Genomic DNA, 23,467 nt, shown 5'->3' with positions numbered 1-23,467 from the left:
GTTCTCCATCACACACACACACACACAAGCACAGATGTTGATTTGGTACACTCATTTAATGTACTCAAATTCCTGAATTTTAGAAGGTTTATATATATATATATATATATATATACTCAACAAAAATATAAATGCAACACTTTTGGTTTTGCTCCCATTTTGTATGAGATGAACTCAAAGATCTAAAACTTTTTCCACATACACAATATCACCATTTCCCTCAAATATTGTTCACAAACCAGTCTAAATCTGTGATAGTGAACACTTCTCCTTTGCTGAGATAATCCATCCCACCTCACAGGTGTGCCATATCAAGATGCTGATTAGACACCATGATTAGTGCACAGGTGTGCCTTAGACTGTCCACAATAAAAGGCCACTCTGAAAGGTGCAGTTTTGTTTCATGGGGGGGATACCAGTCAGTATATGGTGTGACCACCATTTACCTCATGCAGTGCAACACATCTCCTTCGCATCATCCGTGAAGAGAACACCTCTCCAACGTGCCAAATGCCAGTGAATGTGAGCATTTTCCCACTCAAGTCGGTTACGACGACGAACTGGAGTCAGGTCGAGACCCCGATGAGGATGACGAGCATGCAGATGAGCTTCCCTGAGACGGTTTCTGACAGTTTGTGCAGAAATTCTTTGGTTATGCAAACCGATTGTTTCAGCAGCTGTCCGAGTGGCTGGTCTCAGACGATCTTGTAGGTGAACATGCTGAATGTGGAGGTCCTGGGCTGGTGTGGTTACACGTGGTCTGCGGTTGTGAGGCTGGTTGGATGTACTGCCAAATTCTCAGAAACGCCTTTGGAGACGGCTTATGGTAGAGAAATGAACATTCAATACACGAGCAACAGCTCTGGTTGACATTCCTGCTGCCAGCATGCCAACTGCACGCTCCCTCAAATCTTGCGACATCTGTGGCATTGTGCTGTGTGATAAAACTGCACCTTTCAGAGTGGACTTTTATTGTGGGCAGTCTAAGGCACACCTGTGCACTAATCATGGTGTCTAATCAGCATCTTGGTATGGCACACCTGTGAGGTGGGATGGATTATCTCAGCAAAGGAGAAGTGCTCACTATCACAGATTTAGACTGGTTTGTGAACAATATTTGAGGGAAATGGTGATATTGTGTATGTGGAAAAAGTTTTAGATCTTTGAGTTCATCTCATACAAAATGGGAGCAAAACCAAAAGTGTTGCGTTTATATTTTTGTTGAGTGTATATATATATCCTTTCTGATACCCTGGCTGATTGGTTGCCTCTACTGGTGGTTGGCTCTCACTGCGGTATTGTATCACTTCCTCCCTACTCCCTCCAATCACACATAAGACACCACCAGTAACTCTGGTGGTGTCAGGAAATCACCGGGAGGAGATCGAGTTTTTTGTGACTCCTGCTACCTCCCGTGTGATTTTAGGGTTCCCCTGGATGTTAAAACACAATCCCCGGATTGATTGGCCGTCCGGGGTAGTGGTTCAGTGGAGCGAGACCTGCCATCGGGTATGTTTAGGTTCCTCGGTTCCTCCCGGTTCCCAGGCTAAGGAGGAGGTCAGAGTCCTGCCGAATCTAGGGACAGTGTCGGTGGAGTACCATGACCTTGTGGATGTGTTCAGTAAGGATCTGGCGCTCACCCTTCCCCCCCACCGTCCGTACGATTGTGCCATTGATTTGGTTCCGGGCGTTGAGTTCCCGTCCAGCAGGTTGTACAACCTCTCACGACCTGAGCGCGAATCAATGGAGACCTACATCCGGGACTCTTTAGCTGCCGGGTTGATCCGGAATTCCACTTCCCCGATGGGTGCAGGTTTCTTTTTTGTGGGAAAAAAGGATGGCGGACTACGTCCATGCATTGATTACAGGGGGTTGAACGAAATCACGGTTCGTAACCGATATCCATTGCCCTTGTTGGATTCAGTGTTCACGACCCTGCATGGAGCCCAAATGTTCACCAAGCTCGATCTTAGGAATGCATATCACCTGGTTCGGATCCGGAAGGGAGACGAGTGGAAGACGGCATTTAACACCCCGTTAGGTCACTTTGAGTACCTGGTCATGCCGTTCGGTCTTACAAACGCCCCCACGACGTTCCAAGCATTGGTTAATGATGTCTTGCGGGATTTCCTGCACCGATTCGTCTTCGTATATCTGGATGACATACTCATCTTTTCTCCAGATCCTGAGACCCATGTCCGGCATGTACGTCAGGTCCTGCAGCGGTTGTTGGAGAACCGGCTGTTTGTGAAGGGCGAGAAGTGCGAGTTTCACCGCACTTCTTTGTCCTTCCTGGGGTTTATCATCTCCCCTAACTCCGTCGCTCCTGATCCAGCCAAGGTCGTGGCGGTGAGAGACTGGCCCCAACCCACCAGCCGTAGGAAGCTGCAACAGTTCCTCGGCTTTGCTAATTTTTACAGGAGGTTCATTAAGGGCTACAGTCAGGTAGTTAGCCCCCTGACAGCCCTGACCTCACCAAAAGTCCCCTTCACCTGGTCGGATCGTTGCGATGCCGCGTTCAAGGAGTTGAAATGGCGCTTCTCGTCTGCACCCGTTCTGGTGCAGCCCGATCCTAGTCGCCAGTTAGTGGTTCAAGTGGATGCCTCGGACTCAGGGATAGGAGCTGTGCTTTCCCAGAGCGGGAAGACCGATAAGGTCCTTCACCCGTGTGCCTATTTTTCCCGCAGGTTGACCCCGGCCGAACGGAACTATGACGTCGGCAATCGAGAACTCCTTGCGGTGAAAGAGGCTCTTGAAGAGTGGAGACATCTGTTGGAGGGAACGTCCGTGCCATTCACGGTTTTCACTGACCACCGGAACCTGGAGTATATCAGGACCGCCAAGCGGCTGAACCCCAGGCAAGCCCGCTGGTCACTGTTCTTCGGCCGTTTTGACTTCCGGATCACCTGCCGTCCCTGGACCAAAAACCAGAGATCGGATGCCTTGTCCCGGGTACATGAAGATGAAGTCAAAGCGGAGTTGTCGGATCCACCGGAACCCATCATCCCGGAGTCCACTATCGTGGCCACCCTTACCTGGGACGTAGAGAGAACCGTCCGGGAGGCCCTGGCACGAAGCCCGGACCCCGGAACTGGGCCGAAGAACAGACTCTACGTCCCACCAGAGGCTAGGGCTGCAGTCCTGGACTTCTGTCACGGCTCTAAACTCTCCTGTCATCCAGGGGTGCGAAGAACTGTGGCAGTTGTCCAGCAGCGCTTCTGGTGGGCGTCCCTAGAGGCCGACGTCCGGGATTATATCCAGGCCTGCACCACCTGCGCCAGGGGCAAGGCTGACCATCGCAGCCGCTGCCCGCTTATAAACAGATAAGCAGAACACAGAACACTGTAAAAAAAAAAGGCATGCAAAATTGGACTGCCAAGTAGCGCAGCCGTTTTGGCGTACACCCCATATACGCTCAAATATCGTCGTACGCAACGTTGATACATGAGGCCCAATATCACCATTTCCCTCAAATATTCTAAATATTCTAAATAAATACTCTAAATCTGTGATAGTGAGCACTTCTCCTTTGCTGAGATAATCCATCCCACCTCACAGGTGTGCCATATCAAGATGCTGATTAGTGCACAGGTGTGCCTTAGACTGTCCACAATAAAAGGCCACTCTGAAAGGTGCAGTTTGTTTTATTGGGGGGGGGGGGGGGGGGGGATACCAGTCAGTATCTGGTGTGACCACCATTTGCCTCATGCAGTGCAACACATCTCCTTCGCATAGAGTTGATCAGGTTGTCAATTGTGGCCTGTGGAATGTTGGTCCACTCCTCTTCAGTGGCTGTGCAAAGTTGCTGGATATTGGCAGAGTCCAGAGCATCCCAAACATGCTCAATGGGTGACATGTCCGGTGAGTATGCCGGCCATGCAAGAACTGGGACATTTTCAGTTTCCAAGAATTGTGTACAGATCCTTGCAACATGGGGCCGTGCATTATCCTGCTGCAACATGAGGTGATGTTCTTGGATTGGCACAACAATGGGCCTCAGGATCTCGTCACGGTATCTCTGTGCATTCAAAATGCCATCAATAAAATGCACCTGTGTTCTTCATCCATAACAGATGCCTGCCCATACCATAACCCCACCGCCACCATGGGCCACTCGATCCACAACATTGACATCAGAAAACCGCTCACCCACACGACGCCACACACGCTGTCTGCCATCTGCCCTGGATAGTGTGAACCGGGATTCATCCTTGAAGAGAACACCTCTCCAATGTGCCAAATGCCAGCGAATGTGAGCATTTGCCCACTCAAGTCGGTTACGACGACGAACTGGAGTCAGGTCGAGACCCCGATGAGGACGACGAGCATGCAGATGAGCTTCCCTGAGACGGTTTCTGACAGTTTATGCAGAAATTCTTTGGTTATGCAAACTGATTGTTTCAGCAGCTGTCCGAGTGGCTGGTCTCAGACGATCTTGGAGGTGAACATGCTGGATGTGGAGGTCCTGGGCTGGTGTGGTTACACGTGGTCTGCGGTTGTGAGGCTGGTTGGATGTACTGCCAAATTCTCTGAAACGCCTTTGGAGACGGCTTATGGTAGAGAAATGAACATTCAATACATGAGCAACAGCTCTGGTTGACATTCCTGCTGTCAGCATGCCAATTGGATGCTCCCTCAAATCTTGCGACATCTGTGGCATTGTGCTGTGTGATAAAACTGCACCTTTCAGAGTGGCCTTTTATTGTGGCCAGTCTAAGGCACACCTGTGCACTAATCATGGTGTCTAATCAGCATCTTGATATGCCACACCTGTGAGGTGGGATGGATTATCTCAGCAAAGGAGAAGTGCTCACTATCACAGATTTAGACTGGTTTGTGAACAATATTTGAGGGAAATGGTGATATTGTGTATGTGGTAAAAGTTTTAGATCTTTGAGTTCATCTCATACAAAATGGGAGCAAAACCAAAAGTGTTGCGTTTATATTTTTGTTGAGTGTAAATATGCCAGATTATAGCAAGATGCTAATTTCCATCTGTAGTTCCAGTAACATATAAACAGACTAAGTGTATTAACTCTGTCATCATGTGAAAATAAACTCTATCATAGTAAAAATCAGTGGCTATGAAACGTTGTTAGATCACATTAGATTATGCAAAACTTTATGAATCTCCAAGGAGAAATTTAAGATACTCTTTTGGGTGTGCTATCTATCTCTCTATCATTTCCAGTAATATAGCGAATGTTGTTTTAAGTGTGCAACCTGATCCTACTGAGTGTTTATGACAGCTGGTTGCAGCAGAGCAATGGTGCCAGATTGGGCAGTTTTTGATTGTATGTTGCCAGGTGAGTGTGGTCTTTTAACAGCCTTTGCACTGCAAATCATCAACATTATCTGGCAACATTGCAGAGCAAAGACTCGCAGGCACATGAGCTCTCATTTACAGCATCACAAACCCAGTTTTGAAGAATATAGTCTATCATTATCGTCATAGTCACAAAAAATAATGAGATGTTATTTCTTGTCCATTTCATACACCCCTATTCTACCCACTCCTGTCTGTGACTCAGAACTCCCAAACAAATAAAGAGATTCATTTGACTCTGATTAGATTTGAACAACTTGATGATAAAAGATAGAGTTCATATAATTTCTTTTGGAGGGGGGACCAAATGTAGACCAGACAGAGTATATTTTCTTCTACATTAAGTTACAGTTTACCATTTTCAAAGTGTAATTAGCAAATTTACCAGAACACATGTTTAAAGTTATCCTCTCAACCTTGGTTCTATCTAATTTTTGGAGTATCTGTGAGGGAAACGGTTCCAGAATGTGTTAGTTATTGTGTATCTAATTGTTCAATGAAGAAACAGTCTTCCACTTCTCGAAAGAAGTAAAATCTGCATTGTTGAAAGATAGCTGTATAAATTTCTCTATCTGGGTGGGCTTTCCTGCTGATTTCCTCAATATACAGATTAGTCGTGGGATTGTACTCCCAGTCATGACCAGGGTATGATTTCCAAGTATAAATGATAAAAAGCAACAGTCTCCTTGGGAGCCCTGAACAAATAACAGTAAAGAAGCTAAAGTTATCACATCTGGAATCATGGAAAACATCTTTTGCCACCAAATTTTGTGATTTTATGTCTACGGAGGCTTTAATGAGTACTCTGACACATAGCTATCACTTGTAATATCTGTCAAAACAATAATGGAGTAAAGATTAGGCTAAATAGCACATAAATAATTAAATATTCATCACATTATGTAATTCTGAGCTTGAAGAGCTCTTCTGTTAAAATGGTTAGATGATGTAGCCAATGGGGGAAACATTTTCATAGGGACCAAAATCAAATGGAAATGCACTCAGCTAATAAATTGCTTTTACATATGCATTAGTGCTTTCAGTTTTTGCATTTTTGAGATTAGAATAATTAGGTTTTTTTGGGGGTGTTTGCTTACTTAGAGTGTTAAAATTAAGGTCAGACTGGAGGCTTTTTATGCCTTTTTGCTTTTTGAGTGCATGTCCAACATGGAGAAAAATAAAAGCATTAAATGTCAGGAAACTGAATTCTATCCATCTGTTTTCTAAACCATTCCAGTTGAGGTCATGGAGGGGATTGGAGCCTATCACAGCAGTCTGGAGACAGTGAGTTTCATGATGTTTGATTGCCACATATAACGGAGGAAAAGGAGAAAATAGCCTCACGGGATGTAAATGGATAGAAACATGGAGAAGAAGAATGGAAACAAAAGGAGACGTGAGATGTCGTGATGTAAACAGAGAGACAGAAGTGCCAGGTCAAGTTAAATCTGGGAGCATGTGTCCATGGTGCTCATCACCCCATTAATCACATCACAATCCTGGATGGCAACCACCCAATATAGTGCAGCAGATAACTGAAAAATTCTTTCAAATGGTGACACAAGCACCAAATTTGGCACAAACATTCTTTAGACATTACTCTTTTATAAAAGTGGGGCACCGTAGTTTTCAGTTGGCCACCATGTAGGGGTCAATTGAAGAATTACACAGGGGTCAAAATTTACAAATGCTCCAATCATATTAAAAAGTATACCACATTATTTTTCTGAACATAAACATTCCAAAAGGTATAGTTTGGACTATCTATGACTGAATTCCATGGAATTATGGGGTAAGAAGGGCAAAAATGTGACAATGGTGAATTTCAGTTTGTACAGGGGTCAAACGTTGCTCCAGTTGTGGTAAAAATGGATGAAAATTATTGGTTGAGCTAATAGGATTAATAAATGGAATAATTTTGACTGTGTTGGATGTTTGGTGTCCACAGTAAAGGTCAAACAATGTTCACATCCATTGGTTTCTATGGCATGTGACATGTTACCCTGTAATACGATAACTAAACATTTCATCACCACTAGTCATGCTGACGAAACCCATAATGTCTACAGAAAGTACAACCTGCTTATTTGATCCTATACCAACAAAACTGTTTAAGGACCTGTGGGCGACTCTTGGGCTGACTGTGCTGGAAATTATTAATCTCATTAACCTCCGGATCTGTTCCTAAATGGTTCAAATCTGCAGTGATTAAAACCATTACTTAAGAAATCTAATCTTGACCCTAGTATATTGAAAAATGATAGGCCAATATCATCATTTTGCTCTAAAATTCTGGAAAAGGTGGTTTCACAGAAGCTTGTGGACTACCTTACTGAGAATAATCTTTTTGAGCCACTGCAGTCTGCTTTTAGAAAATATCATTCCACAGAGACAGTTCTCACTAATGTGGTGAATGATCTTCTGCTTGCAATGGATTCGGACACCACTACGGTTCTGGTGCTGTTAGATCTTTGTGCTGCTTTTGATAATGTGGATCATCATATTCTACTTCAGGGGTGGGCAACTTGTTCCAGAAAGGGCCAAGAGGGTGCAGGTTTTCTTTGCAGCCACTGACTCCACCAGGTGATTTCAATGATTAACTGATTCCATCTGCTCAAACTGATATTAATCAGTGAAATCACCTGGTGGAGTCGATGGCTGCAAAGAAAACCTGCACCCTCGTGGCCCTTTCTGGAACAGGTTGCCCACTTCTGTTCTACTTGATAGGCTGGAGAATCATTTTGGGATTACTGGGAGTGCCCTTGCATGGTTGACATCATACTTGACCAGTCTTTCTCACTGTGTTTTACACAATAACACTACATCTAACAGTGACATGAAATTGGGGTTCCACAGGGTCCATCTTAGGCCCCCTGCTTTGCTCCCTTTATATAGCACCCCTTGGACAGATATTGTGACTTTTGGCATTACCTTTCATTGCTATACTGATGATACTCAGTTATACATGCTGATAACTGCTGGTAATCTCATCCACATAAAATCCTTAGAAGATTGGCTTGCAGCAGTGAGAAGCTGGATGTCTAGCAATTTCCTACTCTGATAAGACTGAAATGATGGTTTTTGGTCCAGTGAGACATCGGCCTCAATTTGACCAGCTAATGCTTAGCCTAAGCTTGTGTGTCATACATCACACTGACAAAGTGAGGAACCTTGGGGTAATTTTTGATCCTACGTTGTCCTTTGACATCCATATTAGGCATATTACGAGGACTGCTTTCTTCCACCTGTGAAATATAGTGAAGATTTGTCCCATCCTGTCTATGGCTGATACTGAGATCCTGATTCATGCATTTGTTTCTTCTAGACTGGACTGCAATGTTCTATTTTCTGGTTTACTGCAGTCCAGCATTAGGGATCTCCAATTGGTTCAAAATGCTGCTGCCAGTGTTTTGACATGAAGCAGAAAGTTTGACCACATTACACCCATTTTGGCATCTCTTCACTGGCTTCCTGTCCCTGTGAGATAAGATTTTAAGGTTCTGCTACTAACTTATAAAATTATTCATGGACTGGCACCTCCCTACTTAGCTGACCTACTTAATTTCAATTTCAATTTATTTTCATTTATATAGCGCCAAATCACAACAGAGTTGCCTCAAGGCGCTTCACACAGGTAAGGTCTAACCTTACCAATCCCTAGAGCAACAGTGGTAAGGAAAAACTCCCTCTGAGGAAGAAACCTCAAGCAGACCAGACTCAAAGGGGTGACCCTCTGCTTGGGCCATGCTACAAACATAAATTACAGAACAATTCGCAGAACAATTCACGGATGAATATACAAGAAATGCTACTGGCACACAGGACAGGAGGATCGCCAACACAAATACAACTCCCATCTCTGGATGGAGCTGCACCTTAAACAGAGAGAAAAAACAGAATCAGGCATCAGGAAGACAAAAAAATACTGTATAATTTGTCAAAATTATACAACAAGAAAAAGAGAAATACTAAGGTGATCGCCGGCCACTAGTCCTAAACCTCACTAAAAGACCCAGAATTTAGGTAAAGTTGAGGCCGCGGCCCACTCCAATTACTAATAAATTAATTAAAAGAGTAAAAAGCGTAAAACAAAACTGTACCAGTATGCTAGCTGTATGAAAGGGAAAATAAGTACATCTTAAGTCTGGACTTGAGAGTGTCCACAGAATCTGACTGTTTTATTGACGCAGGGAGATCATTCCACAGAACAGGGTCACGATAAGAGAAAGCTCTGTGACCCGCAGACTTCTTATTCACCTTACGGACACAAAGTGTTCCTGCACCCTGAGAACGTAAAGCCCGGGCCGGTACATAAGGTTTAATTAGGTCAGCTAGGTAGGGAGGTGCCAGCCCAAGAATAATTTTATAGGTTAGTAGCAGAACCTTAAAATCTGATTTCTCTGGGACAGGAAGCCAGTGAAGGGATGCCAAAATAGGTGTAATGTGGTCGAACTTTCTGCTTTGTGTCAAAAGTCTGGCTGCAGCATTTTGAACCAATTGGCGACCCCTAATGCTAGACTGCGGTAAACCAGAAAATAGAACATTGCAGTAGTCCAATCTAGAAGAGATAAATGCATGGATCAGGGTCTCAGCATCAGCCATAGACAGGATGGGATGAATATTTGCTATATTTCACAGGTGGAAAAAAAAGCAGTCCTAGTAATATTTCTATTGTGGAGGCCAAAGGACAAGGAAGGATCAAAAATTACCCCAAGGATCCTCACTTTGTCAGTGTGATGTATGACACACGAGCCAAGGCTGAGCGTTAACTGGTCAAATTGATGCCGATGTCTCACTGGACCAAGAACCATCATTTCAGTCTTATCAGTTTAAAAGTAGGAAGTTTCTAGACATCCAACTTCTCACTGCTGCAAGGCAATCTTCTAAGGATTTTATGTGAACGAGATTACCAGCAGTTATCGGCATGTATAAATGAGTATCATCTGCATAGCAGTGAAATGTAATCCCAAAATGCCACAATATGTGCCAAGGGGTGCTATATAAAGGGAGAAAAGCAGGGGGCCTAAGACAGACCCCTGTGGAACCCAAAATTTCATGTCACTAAGGTTAGAGGTAGTGTTACTGTACAAAACACAGTGAGAACGACTGGTCAAGTATGACGTCAGCCATGCAAGGGCACTCCCAGTAATCCCAAAATGATTTTCCAGCCTATCAAGTAGAATATGATGATCCACTGTATCAAATGAAGCACTGAGATCTAACAACAACAGTACTGTAGTGGTGTCCGAATCCATTGTAAGCAGAAGATCATTCACCACTTTAGTGAGAGCCGTCTCTGTGGAATGATATTTTCTAAAAGCAGACTGCAGTGGCTCAAAGAGATTATTATCAGTAAGATAGTCTACGAGCTGCCGTGACACCACTTTTTCCAGAATTTTAAAGAAAAATGATAGATGTGATATCGGCCGATAGTTTGTCAATACACTAGGGTCAAGATTAGGTTTCTTAAGTAATGGTTTAATCACTGCAGATTTGAACCATTTAGGAACAGATCCGGAGGTTAATGAGATTAATAATTTCCAGCACAGTCAGCCCAAGAGTGGGCCACAGGTCCTTAAACAGTTTTGTTGGTATAGGATCAAATAAGCAGGTTGCACTTTCTGTAGACATTACGAGTTTCGTCAGCATGACTAGTGGTGATGAAATGTTTAGTTATCATATTACAGGGTAACACGTCACATGCCATAGAAACCAATGGGTGTGAACATTGTTTGACCTTTACTGTGGACACGCATTTTGTCAGCATGCCTAGTGAGATACTGTCAAATTCTGTAAATCTAGGTAATGCCTCAGTAGTGGCGCCCACATCAATAACAGGGTGTAGTGGCTGGATTAAGGCATGCCGGGATATGTTTAACCTGATGTCTTCCATTTTCTTCCCAAAGTAATCCAGGAAATGTTGTGCCATAAAAGGAGAGCGAACTACAGGTGGTTGTCCATGCAAAAGTGTTGCCACCTTGTCGAACAAGAACTTTGAGTTATGCTTGTTTTTGTTGATCGAATCAGAGTAGTAAGTCCGCTTTGTAGCCAATAATGCATGCTTATAGTCTAAGATAGCATCACGCTAAGGTGAAATACTTCTAATTTTGAATGACGCCATTTCCGTTCTAGACCTCTTGCTTTATGCTTGAGGTCACACAGATAATCATTGAACCAAGGTGACTGTGATTTGGGGGAGTGTGGTTTTAACACAGGTGGTGCAATCATGTCGAGTGCAGTTTTGAGCACTGAGTTTAAACTATCCACAAGTCTGTCTAATGACTGGGTATTTGTCAAATGTGAAGCTAAGACATCAGGCAGTCTAGCTTCAAGTTCAGCTTAGTTGAGGAGTTGATGCATCGCCATAATGATATATAAGGTTGTTGTTCCACTAAACACGGTAGTGAAACTGTAAACTTAATAAGTGAGTGATCAGACACCACTGATGTAAGAGGCATGATGTCAATATTCGTGACAGCAATACCACATGCGAGAACCAGATCCAGGGTATTTCCACTAACGTGCGTCGAATCCCAAATGCATTGCCGAAATCCTAATGCATCCACAATTTCCATAAATGATTTGCAGAGGGTATCAGAAGGCTTATTTATATGAATGTTAAAGTTACCAGTGATCAGAATGTTATCTACACTAGTTGACAAGTTACAGATGAATGCACTAAATTCATCTAAGAATTCAGAATATGGACTAGGAGGCCTATATACAGTGACAAAGTAATATGACTGATTTTTATTCTTCTGACCTTGTCAATGTGTAATATCCTGAGCAGAGCGGAGAATCAGATGATCAAACGAGTGATATTTGTAACCCCCCACAGCTAATAAGCTAAACTTAGATTTATAAATAAGAGCAACACCCCCGCCTTGCTTCGCATCATGAGGGACGTGACTAAATGTATATGCTGGTGGGCAGGCCTCATTTAAGCGGAGGACAGCTGTAGGTTTAAGCCAGGTTTCACATAGCCCAATCATATCTAAGTGATGATCAATAATTAGATCATTGATCAACAATGATTTTGAGGACAGTGATCTTATGTTAATGAGACCCAGTCTAAGGACCTCAGTGGGGTTGACAGTTGAACTGTTTGGGTTTAGGGGTGGTTCCAGAGTAGCATATATAAGATGCCTAGAAGTAGGTTTAGGTTTAAGACATACCATGCGCGTTGTAGGTAGCAGACACAAAATCTTTGCTATTGCTGGAACAACCACTGGGCCATCCTCAATTTCATCATCATCCAATATAGTAATGGGTATTAACTTTGGAAAGCATATCCCTCTATGATTTTTATGGACACGACTACAGAAGCAGGCCACAGTCTCAACTTGTTGAAATTCCCTCCCTAGCAAATAAATTGCACTATCACCATAATGGATTTTCTGCACTAAATTCCCCGCTAAGCTAATGGATTCCACACCCACATCTTTCATAAGCCTTGCAGTGTCTCTAATCACCTGCTCCGTGGCCTGCTGTAGATTCTTAATGTTTCCCTCCCTGTAGAGCTCTATCTATGTTCACAGACAAGATGGCAGCACCTTCCCCAGTAGGGTGGAGGCCGTCCAGCATCAGCAAGCCATGGCGGCGTGCGAACCGCTAGCGAATGCTAACTTGTAGCGATTCACAACAGGACTGTTGTTAAATAACGTTCAGAGTAGATACAATTAATAACCAGAAGAGTGCTAAACAGAAATAAAAGAAGCGTATACAACCGTGTGAAGTTCAGAGTGGCGTCACAGCAACAAACAATCCGTCAGAAGCAAGTTGCCAGATCTGCTACTTAAATCCTACCTACCGGCCCGAGCTCTGCGTTCTCTGGGTTCAGGACTACTTTGTGTCCCTAGGGTGAATAAAAAGTCTGTGGGTCACAGAGCTTTCTCTTATCGTGCACCTGTTTTGTGGAATGATCTCCCTGCATCAATAAAACAGTCAGCTTTTGTAGAGATTTTCAAGTCCAGACTTAAGACACACTTATGTTCCCTTTCGTATGGCTACCACACTGACATAGTATGTTACAATCTTTTTTAACCTTTTAAATTAATTTTATTTGTAAACAGCAGGTTGTGGCCTCAACTTTATCTAAAGTCTGGGTCTTTTAGTGAAGCTTAGGGCTAGTGTCTGGCGATCACCTTAGTATTACTTCTGTTTTTCTTGTTCCTTAATGCTGACAAATGATACTGTATTTGTTGTCTTTCTGATGCCTGATTCTGTTTTTTTCTCTCTGTTTGAGGTGCAGCTCCATCCAGAGATGGAAGTGGTGCCTTCTATGCAAACCTCCTGTCCTGTGCACCAGCATGGACTCCCAAAAAAATTCCAAAGGTTTTTTGTATATTCGTATTGTTGTGTCTGAAGCATGGCCCAAGCAGAGGGTCACCCCTTTGAGTCTGGTCTACTTGAGGTTTCTTCCTCAAATCATCATCTTACAACCTGTGTGCTTGTTCTTGGGGTTGGTAAGGTTAGACCTTGCTTGTGTGAAGCGCCTTGACACAACTTTGTTGTGATGTGGCGCTATATACAGTAAATGTAATAAATTGAATTGAAATGAACTGAATCACTGAGTCACTACACCCCTGTGTGTGTGTGTGTGTGTGTGTGTGTGTGTGTGTGTGTGTGTGTGTGTGTGTGTGTGTGTGTGTGTGTGTGTGTGTGTGTGTGTGTGTGTGTGTGTGTGTGTGTGTGTGTGTGTGTGTGTGTGTGTTGGAACATGTTCCAAGTTGGAACATGCCCAAGCTGTTAAACAATTTCTCAGTTACTCACTTGTTGAAAGCCATCAAAAGCCGCCTGAATTTTACAAATGGTTTTCAACACGGAGGTGTTTTTCCTGTCGCGGCGCACACAGATTCGCCGAGTCATCACAGAAACGACTCGGCGAATTTGCGCGCACGTCTTTCATTAAAAAATGTCCTTAAACAGTGGAATGTCCGCATAAAGTCCTCATGCCAGCCTCTTCTGAATCTTCTCTGTTCTCTCACGACGTCCTGGGTGAATTAAGCCTTAAATTAGGATGTTTTCAGGTCGAAACAGGCCGACGACGGCGCCTGGAAGCGCTGCACGACGTCCTGCTCTGTGGGAAGTCCTTACAGCGACAGAAACACCCCATAATCTCTCATCAGCTGTTAAACTTTTCACCGAAAACCAGCTTAATTTCTCGAATAGTGTCCACTTAGATATTCCTCACAGGTCCAGAAAAAATTTTGATAAAGCAACGTTTGCCGTCTCGAGCAGCGTGTGAAACAAAGGAATTCAGCCGAGAGGGCGGGACCACATCTCACTCAAGGCCTGCCCACAGGGAAATGATGTCACCGACACGCGTGAAAAAACTCACGCATGCGCACGAGGGTTCAAGCATGATTGGTGTAATCGCACGTCATTCAAATCCATATAGTTATAAAAAAAAATAAAAGGGTTGGTTTATTATCTAAGAGATCTCGTATATATATATATATATATATATATATATTTTTTTTTTTTTTTCTACAATCGGCACATAAAACATAAAACCAGATTCTCACTCCATTTGTGAATTTGCAGCAGGACAAAAGCAAAAAAAAAAAAAAATCCACTGTTTGCTGTATGGTCCCTCTGCAGCTTGACAGAGTGAGACGAATGAAGGAAGCCTGCAGTGTCCAGATGTGCAAAGCTGATATGAATTGATTCACATAAAGCTAACTTGACACCAAGGATTCTCCAATAAATATCAATTTGAGGGTGACGAGTCCTCATTCCATAAACTTGTAATATATGAAGAATTGTGCTGCAAATACAGATACAGCGTTGAGTTCAGTGACAATAGGTAAACTGATATACTAAAGATAAATGTCAATACTGCTGTAGGTCCTTCTCTCAAACAGATCCTCTCACAAAATGTGTTGGAAGTCCACCCATTTCTGTTTGAAACATTGTGAACACTAACAAACACAGGTGATCATCTAACGTCCCACTTCTTCCATCACTTGATGAAGGTATTAATGAAACTATGGCGTATCACACCTTCCATCCTTCCTCCACCTTTGTGTCAGTGCCACTTAGAGCCGTTCCAACAGCCGTATGTAAGTTGTTATTACGGGCAGTAATGAGCTCATGTTTAGGAATCAGCTGCAACATTTGAATAATGTTGTTTAATACAGATGGTGATGGTGACTTGTTTTTACAGTAATAACTGCATATGTATTATTGCAGAGGTGCAGTGAAATCAGAGCTGTTATATCTTTACATGATTGGAGTATGTTAAAAGCAGACAGCCCCCGCCACCTTGCACTTGATGCAAGTTGGCATCCAAGCATAGAAAGAATCATTCCGAAATATCAGGATATGTAGACATAGTGTGTGCATGGCTTCTTCTTCTTGCCATGCTGATCAGAGTGTGAGTGGGGCCCAGGTGTCTGCGACTCCACTGTGCTCCAGAAAGAAAAAGAAAAAACTTTTCCCAGCTATTGCTGAGTGATATGCCAGTATATCAGTGCAGAGATGTCACAGTGTTTGATTTTCTTTAAATTAAAATACTCATATATTAATATAGTTTTGATTCATAGGTGTCAAACTGATTCCAGAAAGGGCCAAGAGGGTGCAGGTTTTCTTTATAACCACCAACTCCACCAGGTGATTTCACTGATGAACTCTTCCCATCTGCTCAAAGTGATGTTCATCAGTGAAATCACCTGCTGGAGTTTGTGGTTACAAAGAAAACCTGCACCCTCTTGGCCCTTTCTGGAATCAGTTTGACACCTATGATTTAAATACTAGACACTTTGTTTCCATTCTGGAGCTTTGGAAAAATGTCCTTGTTTTCATCCATTGTTTTTGCACTCCTACAGGAAACAGTCAAAATGTCAATCAATTACTTTAACCATTTAGCAATTACATTCATTTTTATACACAATCACTCCATTTTCAGAGGCTGTAAGTCGCTGCAAAAACAATTCCAAATCAGAAAAAGCTAGATATGGTATGGGAAAAAAAAAAAAAAAACAGACAGACAGACAGTATAAACCTATGATATTTCATATTTTGTGTGGTCAACTTCATTTTATTTGTTAATGTACATCTATTCATGCATTTCAGGCCCACAACACATTTAAAAAAAAAAAAAGCTGTGATGGGCAATTTAGGGCTAGTAATGAAATAAAAATAAACAATTATTTAAATAATGATGTTATTTCAAACAGGTGATAACAATGGGTGATTGTAATCACAATTTGGTACAAAATAAGTGTCCATTAATGGCTGAGTCTTTGAGGACCAAAGACAGGTATAGGATTTCCAGTTTGACAACAAATACCTGAGAAAATTAGTTAAATGTTAAAAAAAAAAAATGTTCCTCAAAGAAAGCTTAGAAGGAATTTGTGCATTTTACTCTCTATAGTACATAATATCATTAAATGATTCAAGGAATCTTAGAGGAATGTCTGTGCATAAAGGGCAAGGGTGCAAGTCTATTAAGCTGAACACAACTGAGCTCCGATCCCTCAGGTGGTTCTGCATCAAGATCCATCATTCATCAATACCTGATATAGCAGCCCAGGCTCAGGTTTTTTTTTTTTTTGTGCTCCCATGACGAAATGAGTCAAATTTTCATGACAGACCTTTTTTAACTCACTATTCCTAATCCTACTTCCACCCCCAACCCTAACTTTAACCATAACATAATCTTACTCCTTCCCCCCACCCTAACCATAACCACCCTGACCCCCTGCTTCACTTTTAATTTCGTGCAGCCATCACGGAATGAATGAGAATGAATTTGTGCTGCCGTGACAAAAATGAGGTGCTTTTCGTCACATTATCACGAACCAATAGATTAATGTATATTTCGTGCTGCTGAAGCATGACTTGTTGTGAGACCAGGTTGGATATAGTTACATGGCAAAGGAATTACTTTGTAAAACCTGCTGTCAAGAACTAAAATACAGAGTTACACTCATGAATGCCAATTAAAACTTTACTGTGCCACCAAGAAGCCTTTTGTTAACCTTGTCCAGAAGCAGTTTTAAAGTCTCTGGGTTCTGAAACATCTGGGTTGGACCATCACTTAATATAAAGGTGTACTGTGGTCAGACGAATCAGTATTCCACACCTGTTTTTGAAACAAATGGTCACCGTGTGCTGCAGAAACATCCAGACAATCATCAAGATCAAGTCCAAAAGTAAGGACTGGTCATGGTATGGGATTGTGTCAGTGCCACAGGAAAAAGTAATTTACACTTCTGCGATGGCAGCGTTAATGCACTGTCCAAATACTTATGGACTGGACTACTTCTTTGCACATACTCATTTCCCCTCCTCTTTCACTTTGTCTTTCTTGCTCTCCGGAATTCATGGCTCTGTTCGCGACTGTTGGTTTTGCCAGACAGAACCTAAGGGCAGTTCTTTAGCTGCATGACGGGAGTGTTGCGCACACACACACACACACACACACACACACACACACACACACACACACACACACACACACACACACACACACACACACACACACACGAAGGCCTGATTGATTTTTCATTGCCAGCTGAGGTATAATGTCTCCAAAGAGTTTGCTTTTGTTTTTGCTTGAAGGTCCACATTGTCCCTTGTTTGCTCTGTCACACGTGGGAATGGATGACTAACAGGAGAAAATAGATAGACGAGAAAGCAGGAAGGGTGACAGCTAAGAAAATTGAAATGATATTGAGCAAGAAGAAGAAGAGCAGAGAGAAGAACAAAACCCTAAAGGGGGTAAGAGCCAATCTGAAAGCAGCTGATGTGAAAAAAAAATATTTTTTTCTACCCGTCTCTCCAATATTATTTGAGAACATTCCACTGTGTTGCTCTGAGAGCAGAGTGAGCAGAGGCAGAGAAGAATAAAGAGATGCAGACAAACAGCCGGCAACCTGACAGTCTGTGGATGATGTGTGCGTGTGTGGACCAATCAGCTAAAGTGTTCTGACAAATGAATTTAAATTTCCTCAGAGGATCATTGCAGATCATTTAAAATTTCAGGGTCTTTCTTTTTTCTTTGCACTTCAGTTGAACTGGATATGAGATGTGTGGGTGCATACAATGGGTTCAGTGAGAGGTTGCCAACCTAATATAAAAACTCTAGTTATTATGCCAGAGGAAGACTGTGTTCGAATAATATAAATGAAGTATTTAAAGTGTAGCAGCCAAACAAATGCATGTACATGCACAGCAAACATTTTTTAAAGCATCAGAGAATGAATTATATTGTATAAAGTGACATATTACTATTATTTGTGAAACAGAATAAAAATCATTTTGAAAATGATTGTTCCTTTCATTTATATATTTGGTGCTATTTGGGTATTTGCTTTTTGAAAATATATATTTTTAGATATTTTGTAGTTTTCGGGTTGACCTTGTTTGGTCTGCCCTGCAGTAAGCACTCCGTTCACTGTTTGTTTTGTGCTGGGTGCTTGCACAAAAATGACCAAACTGGTTTTGTAATTTCCTGCCACAAAATAAGCCTGTTGTCATCAAAGTGAGTCGAGTGGCTCCACTAACGTGGTGTTTATCCACTGCAGTTTTGGGTGCTTGTTCTGGCAAGTAAAATGCCCTTGAGTTTGTGGATGGACAGACCACATCTCATCACACATTCAAGCACAAAGATAAATATTTACTTGGCAAAGGTACTTATATATATATATATATATATATATATACCCACAGTTACAGGTGCTGCAGGAGCTGCAGACGCTTCAAGGTGCAGGCTTCATCCCATCATCAAAAGATGGGCCTTTACATTATTTCTTCTTTGTGATTTGAAGTTGCACCAGAAAAAGCTAGAAACTAGTGAGGGAAGCCACCGAGACACCGATGATGATTCTGAAGAAGATTCTGGTTCTGGTTCAGAAGGTTCTGTGGGTGTCACTGAAAAACCTGCACTGTAAAAACAAAAAAGTTGTCAACTTAAAATTTCAAGGCAACAGTCTCCACTGGATTTTTCGGTTTTGAGGCCAACTAAAACAAACAAATAAGTTTTTGTTATGATAACTTATTATTCATGTGTAATGTCACTTAAATTTTTGAGCTGCACACACAAAGAATTCAGATAAATGAAAGCTGTGCCAATTTGTTATTGTTTGTTCAGAAAAATATACTTTTCATGTGTATAATACCTTCAAATTTCAAGTTCTACAAACTAAGAATTCCGAAAAATAGAAGATGTGGAAACGTATTATTTGTTTGTTCACAAAATGTAGCTTTCATATGTATTAAGACTTCAAGTTTTGAGTTCTATATACTAAGACTCATTTTGTCAATGATGTCTGTCACACACAAAACCACGTCAGTTCAAATGTTTATTAACCTTAACTGTACAATTGTAAACACTTTTCTGTATCATACAGAGTCTCACTCAGTCTCAGTTTATAACCCCAATTCCAATGAAGTTGGGACGTTGTGTAAAATGTAAATAAAAACAGAATACAGTGATTTGCAAATCCTCTTCAACCTATATTCAACAGAGTACACCAAAAAGACAAGATATTTAATGTCCAAACTGATAAACGTTATTGTTTTTGTGCAAATATTTGCTTATTTTGAAATGGACGACTGCAACACCTAAACGTGTTGCAGTCGTCTATTTACATTTTACACAATGTTCCAGCTTCATTGAAATTGGGGTTGTACGTGAATTGAGAGGAATTTCCAAATAATATCCTTATTTGTTTCACACAAAAGCAAGTTTAGAATAAAAAGATGTTACTGTTGTGAAATTTTAAAACTGGTGGAAATGACTTCAACTTGAATGCTTCAAAACTAAGTTTGTGTAAAACATTAATACATAAAATCCATGTCAAACCACTCTTGGAAATAGCCAATCTGAGAGCAGACCAAGAGCAGATGAAGGAGTTACTGTCAGATTCTGGCCTGGCCCAGGGTTTATGTCTGGGTTTTTCCCCGTCCAGGTCTTCTCTGATAATTTTTATGTTTTATTTTTCACACGATTGTACTTTGGTCATTTAAATCTTAGCTTGGTTCTGGTTATTTCTCTTCATTATGTTTTGTTATTATCTGGCTTTGGTTTCTCATTATCTGGTTATGTTCCTGTTGTCAGTTTTCCTGTTTTCTGTTCGGGTTTATCTTTGGTTATTTATCGCATTATAATAATAATAATAATACATTTTATTTGTAATGCACTTTACATTCCATGGAATCTCAAAGTGCTACAGAGCAGAGACTAAAACAAACAATGTACAGGGTCAAAAACAATAAAATATATTCATAAAACATAACCACACATAAAATCAAACATTTTAAACATTTTAACATTTTTAACATTTTAAAAGGCCCTTTTAAATAAAAATGTCTTGAGGCCTTTTTTTAAATGCCCCCACACTCTGTGGGGCCTTAATGGTTTTCTGGTTATCATTTATTTCCTGTTCAAGCTTTAGTTTGATTTATTATTTTATTGTCATGGTTTTGCTGCTACTTTAATGCTTCAGCCATGTTCAGTTCTGCTTTAGTTTTTGTTAGCCTTTTCTATTTTATTGTCTGAGTTTGTTACTGCATGTATCCTTCAGTTATGTTCAGTCCTGTTCTAGTTTTGGTTATAGAATATTATTGTTCTTGTTCTCTCTCTAGGTCTGTCACTCGGTTTCCTAGTTTTCCTCTTTATTTTGGACACATGTCCTTTTGTTGGTCTTTGGGCACATTATATTTTCACCAGTGGTTTTCTGTCACTTACTCCTCTTGCTTTGCACCACTTTGTTTTTCACTCACTCATCCTCTTGACTCTCTTCACTCTTCTTTGCTTCACCAGACCACACCTCCTTCCAGAACCTTCACTAACACCTGCCTCTTGTTACACTGATTACATCAGCAGTTATTTAAGCCCCTCACTTCCCTCACTCCAGTGCCAGTTCGTTGTGATCTTGTTATCCCGTTCCAGCCTTTGTTTCTTGTCCTGTTGCCTCTCTGTATTTTTGACCTCACTTTGTAATTTTGGATTTTGTCTTTGTCTTAGCCCTTGTACTTTGTTATGCTGTGTTTTGACCTCTGCTCGCCAAGACCACGCCTCAGCCTCTCGATTGTTTGTACCTCTGCCTCTCTGCCTGCCATACTGTGTACCGAATCCCTGCTACATCTTAAGATAAAGTCTTTTATTATTCCAACATCTGTGTTCTGGAGTCCTGCATTTGTGTCCAGCCTCATACCACCTGCAGCCTGACAGTTACATTGGCATTTAAGTACATCCATTTTAAGTCATTTAGAGACCGGAAAGACAGGCAAATCCAGTGGGGAGCACTTTTAGATCTATGAGGACAATTTCCATCTCCATTTTATTGTAAGAGCTTAGTTTTCAAGCTCCTGACACGCTGTGAGTAACTGGTCGAAAGTCCCTTGAAGATGTGCTGAATAGTTTCAAAAGTGTACCCGAGATCCTTTGGAAACTCTATGTTCAGGGCATAGAGTATGTGTGTAGTACAGTTTTGTCTGTTGTACCACCAGTCATAGCTTCATGGAACAAAGAACAGTTTTGTTGTTGTTTTGTATGAAAATCTGTTACAGCCTCCCATGTACCTCCTCACAAACTGGTTGCTGAAATCCCTCATGTTATTTTAAAGAAATTGTTGTCTGTGCCATACCACCATAAAGCTGTATAACTGGTAATGCAACATACAAAGGGTGCACCACCAGTTTTTCCCATCACAAGCATGGAAGCCTATCACTCTAACAGAGTTGTCTGGGTGTCTTGGTGGCTTCCTTCATGCATTTCCGTCTTGCACGGCCAATTAGTTTTGGAAAAACACTTGCTCCAGACAGATTTCCCACATAGTACCATATTGTTTCTATTTCTTAATGACTGATGCAAATGACGTTCAAAACTTGGAAATGTTCATGAAAGAAAGTGTAGTGACATTGTATGTAAGTTGTTATTCTTAAATGGTTAATATCATATTTTTGTAAAGCTCCTTGAATTGATGCTAAATAACTGTACTACAATAACAGCTTTATTTTTCCATTTTAACTCCATTGTGTGTAGTGGTTTGGCAATGGACCCCAGTGCAGAGAACCATAAAGGAAGGCAAGTAAAAGTTTATTGTCTCAAAAGAGCTCAGAGTAAAAATAGTAGACAGTAAACTTGGCCTCGATAGGCAGTAATTCATACACTTGCATGACCAGTCCAACAGATAATAGTCTTTCTGAGGGATGCAGCTGATTGTTATCCAAAAGCAGGAAAAGTTCAGTAATAAAGACGTCTCATGCCAAACAATTAACCCAAAACAGCAGGCAAAAATCAGGAACACAGGAGGGCAATAAATGTCTTCAACAGGAAACAAAAACTCTGTAAATAAGCATTGTAACTGTTTCGCAAGAAAGCAGGTCAAACCTATTCTATCTGGCAATGAGACAATGCTCAAACAGCGGTTACAATTAACCAATTAAATGCTGACATGCAGAGACCCATGAACACAGAAGACCAGAAACAGGAAGTCAAGCTTCATGGAAGAAACATCGAAGAAACATCAAAGTGTCAAAGAATATTTACAATGTTCAAGAATTAACCAGAAAACACAGGGAATAATGTTAACACACAGAGACTAATAATGGAGACAGATGACCAGATTCAGAATATTGCCAGAAAACAAAACAATGCCAAGATCAAGCCAAAACACCAAAACATGACCCATGCCATTTTGGTGGTGAACAAAAGCCAAAATGCTAAATTCATGTCACTGTCCAACTACTGATTGTAAATTTTTACTGGCTGGATTTCATTGTTTTTTAACAATATTGATTTGGAAACATGAGCTGAGGCACTCGCCTCTGGCAATTGTGTTCTGCAAATTAACCCTTTGCCTTTCCTTTTATTGAAAACAGATCCAGTATGTGTAATTCTCCAAAACCACAATGTTCCTTAACTCTCAGTCCAGTTAATACGTGGTTCGAAAGGATAAGCATCATGGTGATCCTGCTCAACTGTGTGACTCTGGGCATGTACCAGCCCTGTGAAAACATCGACTGCACCTCCGACCGCTGCCAGATTCTCCAGGTAACCTTCATGTGTGTGTGTGTGTGTGTGTGTGTGTGTGTGTGTGTGTGTGTGTGTGTGTGTGTGTGTGTGTGTGTGTGTGTGTGTGTGTGTGTGTGTGTGTGTGTGTGTGTGTGTGTGTGGCTGCATGCGTG

The 23,467-nt window shown here is 41.5% G+C and overlaps 1 pseudogene; it reads left to right on the top strand.

Moving 5' to 3' along the window:
- The window catches only part of LOC117527690, a 595,993-nt pseudogene that overhangs the window by 294,206 nt on the left and 278,320 nt on the right, over positions 1–23,467 (top strand).

Source organism: Thalassophryne amazonica, chromosome 16, assembly GCF_902500255.1.
Source record: "Thalassophryne amazonica chromosome 16, fThaAma1.1, whole genome shotgun sequence".
Classification (NCBI taxonomy): Eukaryota; Metazoa; Chordata; class Actinopteri; order Batrachoidiformes; family Batrachoididae; genus Thalassophryne; species Thalassophryne amazonica.
The sequence above is the reverse complement of the archived record's forward strand: the minus strand, read 5'-3'. Positions and strand labels throughout refer to the sequence as shown.